The following is a 6,284-nucleotide window of genomic DNA, read 5'->3' on the forward strand; positions in this document are numbered from 1 at the left end:
CTTTAAGAACATAGCGAAGTATTGGGGGATGCCATTGAGCATCATGTCGGATAGAGATCCACGTTTTACAGGCAGATTTTGGACCACATTGTTCAAGCTAGTCGGGACAAAGTTGTTGATGAGTTCGAGTTACCATCCGCATATAGATGGGCAGATCGAGAGGATCAACGCATTGCTGGAGGACTACTTGAGACATTATGTGACGATTGATCAAAAGAATTGGCCTAAACTCTTGGATATTGCTCAGTTCAGCTACAATATTCAAAAGAGTTCTGTGATGGGGTATAGTCCATTTGAGTTGGTGAATGGGCAGATTCCGGTTGCGCCTTATACCGTAGTGACAAGAGGGTTTTTGAGGAGTCCTAATGCGAAGAAGTTCATGAAGTCTTGGGATGAGGCCTTGGAGTTGGCACGATTGCGCTTACACGAAGATGCAAGGAGAATGAAGAAATGGGCTGATCGAGGAAGATGGGATGCGCACTTCAGTGTGGGAGATATGGTGTTTATCAGGATTACCGGGAAGCAGTTTTAGCCAGCCAAGAGGACTGCGAGCAAACTGACACGGAAGTATGACGGACCATTCTGAGTGAAGAAGAGAGTCGGGGAAGTTGCTTATGAGTTGGAGCTTCCGCACCATATGCACATGAAGCATCCGGTTTTTCACATGAGTCAGTTGAAGAGATGCAAACTTGATGCTGATCATCCAGAGAGAGCTGAACCGCCGAGAGGACCAGCTAGGATTGTGGACAAGCCAGGACTAGAGTTGGAGAAGATTTTGAGCTTCAGAACTACAGGGATTGGTTGCCACATGAAGCGGGAATTTCTTGTCAGATGGAAGAATGCATGAGAGGAAGAAAGCTGGGAATCAGAGGACTCACTTTGGAGATGGAAGAAGAAGATAGAGAACTATGACAGGAAGCTTCTAAGGAAGTCGCGATTGTCGAGGGCGACAACGAATTCGAGTGGGGGAGGATGTAATGCCCTGCGGTCATCAGGCGATCGGGCGTGCACTCCGCTCACTCCGCGAATTGACTAAGGCATAAAATGTGCGACAGGATGACCAAAGGCGTGACATATGTTTATGTGGACGAATTGGCGTTCGGGTTTATAGGGGCGAGTCGTGGGTGAACTCGTTCACAAGCCGACCGAGGTGCGTAGCCAAACGGAGGGCGAGCTGGTGGGGCGGTCCCGCGCCATGGGCGGGCCGACCACATGATGGCGTTGTATATCGTTTGAAGGCGCAGCGGTTGGAGGTATGTGGAGGGGTCGGCCGAGGGCGCGACCTCCACACAACATACCATATATGTATGCAATGAAGTCGTGGCATTTTCACCATCAAACTTCGGCGTTCAACATACGAGCTAGAGGTGCGAAGGAAGAGGAGTAGGAGCTGCGGAGGCGCAGGTTTATGCGCTCGCCCAATGGGCAGCCTACACGAAGTCTTTCATGCGGTTATGTTCAGTTGGAGCACGGGTGGAGGGTGCGATAGGGTGCCCGCCTGCCGAAGTGTTATATGAGTTTTGGATTGTGTTGGGAATGGGTTTTGCATGGGTGCGCCTACCCATTTGGAAAAGGAAAATCGTGTTGTGTTGTATTTTGGTTAAGTCATGGTGAGACCACCATGCGCTCTTGCACGGGTAGGTGCCCGACTTGAGTATAAATGCCAGTGGAGCCAAGCTCTCAGTCATTGTACAAAAACCTCTTCATATATAATAAAAGATTATTATACATGTGTTGTTGTTCTCTTGCTATTCTATGATGGTTTTATATTAATGGTTTCCATACATTAATATGTTATTCATGTTTAATGATGAATTTTAAGGCGCAGTTCGTAAAGTAAGCTAACAATGGAAGATGTTAATTACTTCGGCGGTGCTGCACCCGACCAATTTAACGAAAAAAGAATTGGGGGGCGTGACAATCTCTCTCCTGAATGCAAATCGTGCAACCAACGAGGCAAGAAACCAAACAAAAAATGTTTATCAATTAAAAGCGTTTTTGGCATATTAATGAAACTATTTATGAGGCAAGCCACCAAACAAAACAAACAAGTCAAAACAACGTTGAAGAATAGATCTTAAGCATCCAATATAAAGAAACGAAACCGAAAAATCTTGGCAGACTCTGTAAAAGGCTGCCCGGGCTAGGGAACGTGCTTCAGAATTATCTTGAGAATAGATATGCTCCATTCTAAAGCTATGGAACTGCGAAGCCAATTTCCGAACTCTACTACAATATCTCTTCAGCCACGGTCTATCTACTCTCCAATTACATTTCACCTATACAATGAACACCATGAAAGAAAACAATTTCCCTTTACAATGCAATCGGAATATATTAATTCTAAAACCAGAAAGAGTTATTCCCTACTGGATAAGGACCTTACAGTTTCCAAGGGCAGCGATGTGGGTGATGTCGAGCCAGAAAGGATGTTGAAGACCAACGATTAGGGCTTTGTAAGGAGAAGCATTCCTGCGCAGTCTGAAGCAATCATCAACATATTCACTGAACTTCTCCACAACAAAACCATCATCATCGTAAATAATGAAACCAATGTTTCCATGACCAGGGTTTGGTGTGCGTGATCCAGCGCCATAGCGAAGGGTGCATTCATATCAGACGAGAGTGAACCCTGCTGTTTGGGGAAGCCGGATGTTGGCTAAGGATAGTCTCTAGTTGTTTGGGGAAGCCTAATGTTAGCTAGACTACTGCTGTTCCATTCAAATTCAAAACAAATTTCAGGTAAAACACGGCAATTTTAAAATTCAAATTTCATGGATGATGGTTAATGTATCATACATGATGAATGACATGCTATGGGGAACAACGTGGAGGGCATAACGACGGTCGATGGACGACGACAAGCGAGGGACATCCGGCAAGGGGCCAGGGAACTCCGAGGAATGTCACATCAATCAGGAAATGAGAAAAATATGTTTGCCGGATTGCCAAAAAGTCGCATTAGAGACCACTCCGTATCATAAAACCAATAATTATATGAATTTATGTAATTATCAATGCGACTGGACTTCAGAGTCCATATTCATCTTGTCTCGGCAGCAAATCTAGATATCAATATCATTAAGGCACAAAACTAAAATCATGAAGTTCAATTATATGAATTTATGTAATTATCAATGCGACCGCACTCCAAAGTCCATATCCATCTTGTCTCAGCGACAAATTTAGATTTCAATATCATTAAGACACATAATTAAAATGATGAAGCTCACTGGTTAAATATTTGACACAACATTAGCAATTTAGAGACATTGATTATGGAATTCAACTATTTATGAAAATTATCCTTCCGTTGATGACTCACTCGTATTGTACTATAATTTTATTTTTTTTCCATCGAATGAGGAATTCCTACAAATTTCATCTGAATTTTATCATAATCTCGATTTTATATAATGCAGTGGAAGTTGGAACTCGGAAGATTATGCAATAAATGCCCACCAGAGTGTTGGAGTCTGCAGCATTCTCATTTTCGTAGAAGGAATACATGATATGGCAGAGCCTGTAAAAGAAAAAAATTGGGAGTCGCAAATCCACAACTAAAGGTAAGCTCCTCTCCTGTACACTTTCCTGTTGCTATATTTTTAGGTCTGCTATGTTACAACTGTATTTTTCTATATTATAAATAGTTTTTCATTATCGGATTAATATGATATAGCAGTTACAAGAGCCATACAATTTATTTTTCCTACGAGTAAAGTTTCTTCGAATTCAAGGCATGCCATAGGTTAATAAGATCGACTACAAACGCCAAACTAGTTTTGAAAATAGAGTAACATGGACTTGTTAACCTTCTCTGGGTCTCATTTCAGCGAATCCACTCAATAAAAAACTCCAGCCATTTCTTACTCGTTGAAAAATGAAGTAAGTTCTCATAATAAAACCAGCGTCCTAGTTTTTCAAGTTTGTATTAGACCCCAATTGTAGCTCAAGATTTGGGTAGGTTTTGATGTTTGAATTATATCCTGGTCCCCAACTTATCAATTGTTCATTTAATGTAAGTGTATTTGACCCAACTGCACATGAAATACAGGGCCGAAGATGTCATGTAAATAGGGCTCTTGTTTTTAATTGACAAAATGGATGGTCCACTGCCTCTCCCAGTGATCCACGACAATCATAGAACATATAGAACATATATATAGGTCATTTTTCTTTTGTGAAAAACCATGATTATGTCTTAACCTTCTTTTCAACTCTTCAAGTTCTTGTGTCATATTCTTGAGCCATTCTTCCATACGTTGAAACCTCTTTTTTCGTACCATAGTTGTCACGATTTCAAACTAGTCTTCGAGTTTTTACAGTTCATTCACAGACCAAGACTCCAAATCCTCTCCCCTCATATGTCTGATAAGCCTAGATAGCCCCACAAGCTCAATGTCATCCTTGACAACAAAGGCACCCATAAATGAATTAATTTGATCATCACTCAGTTTACTTAGCAAGCCATTCATATTCACATATTTCTCAATCCTCTTTATCTCTATCTTACACATGTATTGAGGAATAGTCAAATGGGCATCTATGGAATACTCAAAGTTTATAGATGGAATTGGATGCAAGAATCGATGACAACTTGGAGGGCGTTACAATCAATTATCGTGCCTGCGGACCCTGGACTGAACAAGCTTTACAACTAGTTGCAATTGCAATTTCCATGGCTGTGCCCAATTTAAATGAAAAGCAGTGAAATAATTATGGATCAACAAAACTGTTAAGGTTTACATGGCTATGTTAACAGAAATCTCTCTTTTGACCACCTCGAGATTGTCATGGCTTGAGGGATTATATCTGAACCTTCCATTTTAAACTGTTAGTTATGATACCTGTTGCAAACTAGACTTCTTCTATTTGAAGGAAGAGAACATTCCAATGATCTGTCAATTCAATAATAAATAAACATCCATAAAAATTGCTGCCGAGTCAAGGACCTTTGTTTCTACCTTTGGATCCTGCAAGTTACTATATATCGACAAAAACAGTGCTAACTGAAAAAGAATTTATTGATGTGGATGCACATTGGCCTATCCCAAGCTGTGGTTAACTCCAGACTTTGCAGGTGAATGTTGTTCATGCCTCTAATTCCCAAGCCTTCAAAGTGCTCAACTGCTCTCTAATTTTATGAATAAAAGTGTTTCTATTTTTACTATTTTTAAATGTCAATAGGTCGATTAATTTAATTAAAATTGTTTTTTTTAATAAGTCAATTATTTAAGGTTTAGATATATTTGGTAAGATTGGAAGCTTCTCTATTTACCAACTAGTCTAGATCCATCGCTTGAGTTGGCTGGTGACTATAATTTGAAAAAGTCATATAAAATAGGTAAAAATAGATATTGAAGGTCATGAGATGGCATGTTTGAAAACAAAACAGTCAAAAAAATTCTTGTTGGGCAGGCGGACCCGTCAAATATAACCCCTGGATGGGAGTCCACCACAATGAGAACAGACTTGAGCATTCACACGTTTGCCACAGAAAAGTAAGAAAATAGCACAAGCTGCTTAATTTTAATCCGAACCAAAATAAAATTCATGTCTTTTACGATATGATGCCCATAAAACCCAGGATGATGCTCTGTACAAAATTTACATCACTACAATACATTCATTTCCAACGAATTTTACCTCTATCTACCATGATGTATGGTGGAGTCTGGAGTGTACGAGCGACCAAAGTCATTTGCATTAAGTGGGGCTGTCGATGGCAAAACGACATATATAGCCACTGGCCACGAAGAAGGAAGCTGCATCAACTCTTCATTGGGATTTATGAGGACTTGCAATGCTTGTCTGATTGAAGGGCGTAGCTGGGGATCCGGATGTGAGCAAGCAAGTCCCAAAATCTATGCTCGTTCCATCTGCTCTTTGTCAAATTTAGAATTCAATCTGGGATTCGCCGCCTCGACAACTCTTCCCTGCCCGTAAAGACCCCATATCCAATCCATCAAATTCTCCTCCATCAATTGCGGATTTCGCTGCACAACCCACCTCCCACTGACCACCTCCAACATACATACCCCGAAACTAAAAACATCCGACTCTGCAGTGGCCCTGCCGGTGTAGACGCACTCGGGCGCCCAATAACCAGGCATCCCCGCCAGCTTCGTACTTACGGCCATAGATGTCTCGTCATGTTCAATGAGCCTGGCAAGGCCGAAGTCACCCAGCCGAGGATTGAAATCCCCGTCGAGCATAATATTGCTGGGTTTAACGTCACGGTGGACGACTCTCTGCTCGCATTCTTCATGAAGGTACAGCAACAT

General features: G+C 41.5%; 2 pseudogenes; both read right to left on the bottom strand.

Moving 5' to 3' along the window:
* Positions 1-3,912: 3,912 nt before the first annotated feature.
* LOC149231598 (uncharacterized) lies at positions 3,913-4,517 on the bottom strand (annotated as a pseudogene).
* A 1,347-nt stretch (positions 4,518-5,864) lies between these two features.
* Positions 5,865-6,284, bottom strand: LOC149231599 (putative L-type lectin-domain containing receptor kinase S.7 pseudogene; annotated as a pseudogene).

Source organism: Pinus tabuliformis, chromosome J, assembly GCF_031772625.1.
Source record: "Pinus tabuliformis cultivar Carrire ecotype Pingquan chromosome J, CPIR1, whole genome shotgun sequence".
Classification (NCBI taxonomy): Eukaryota; Viridiplantae; Streptophyta; class Pinopsida; order Pinales; family Pinaceae; genus Pinus; species Pinus tabuliformis.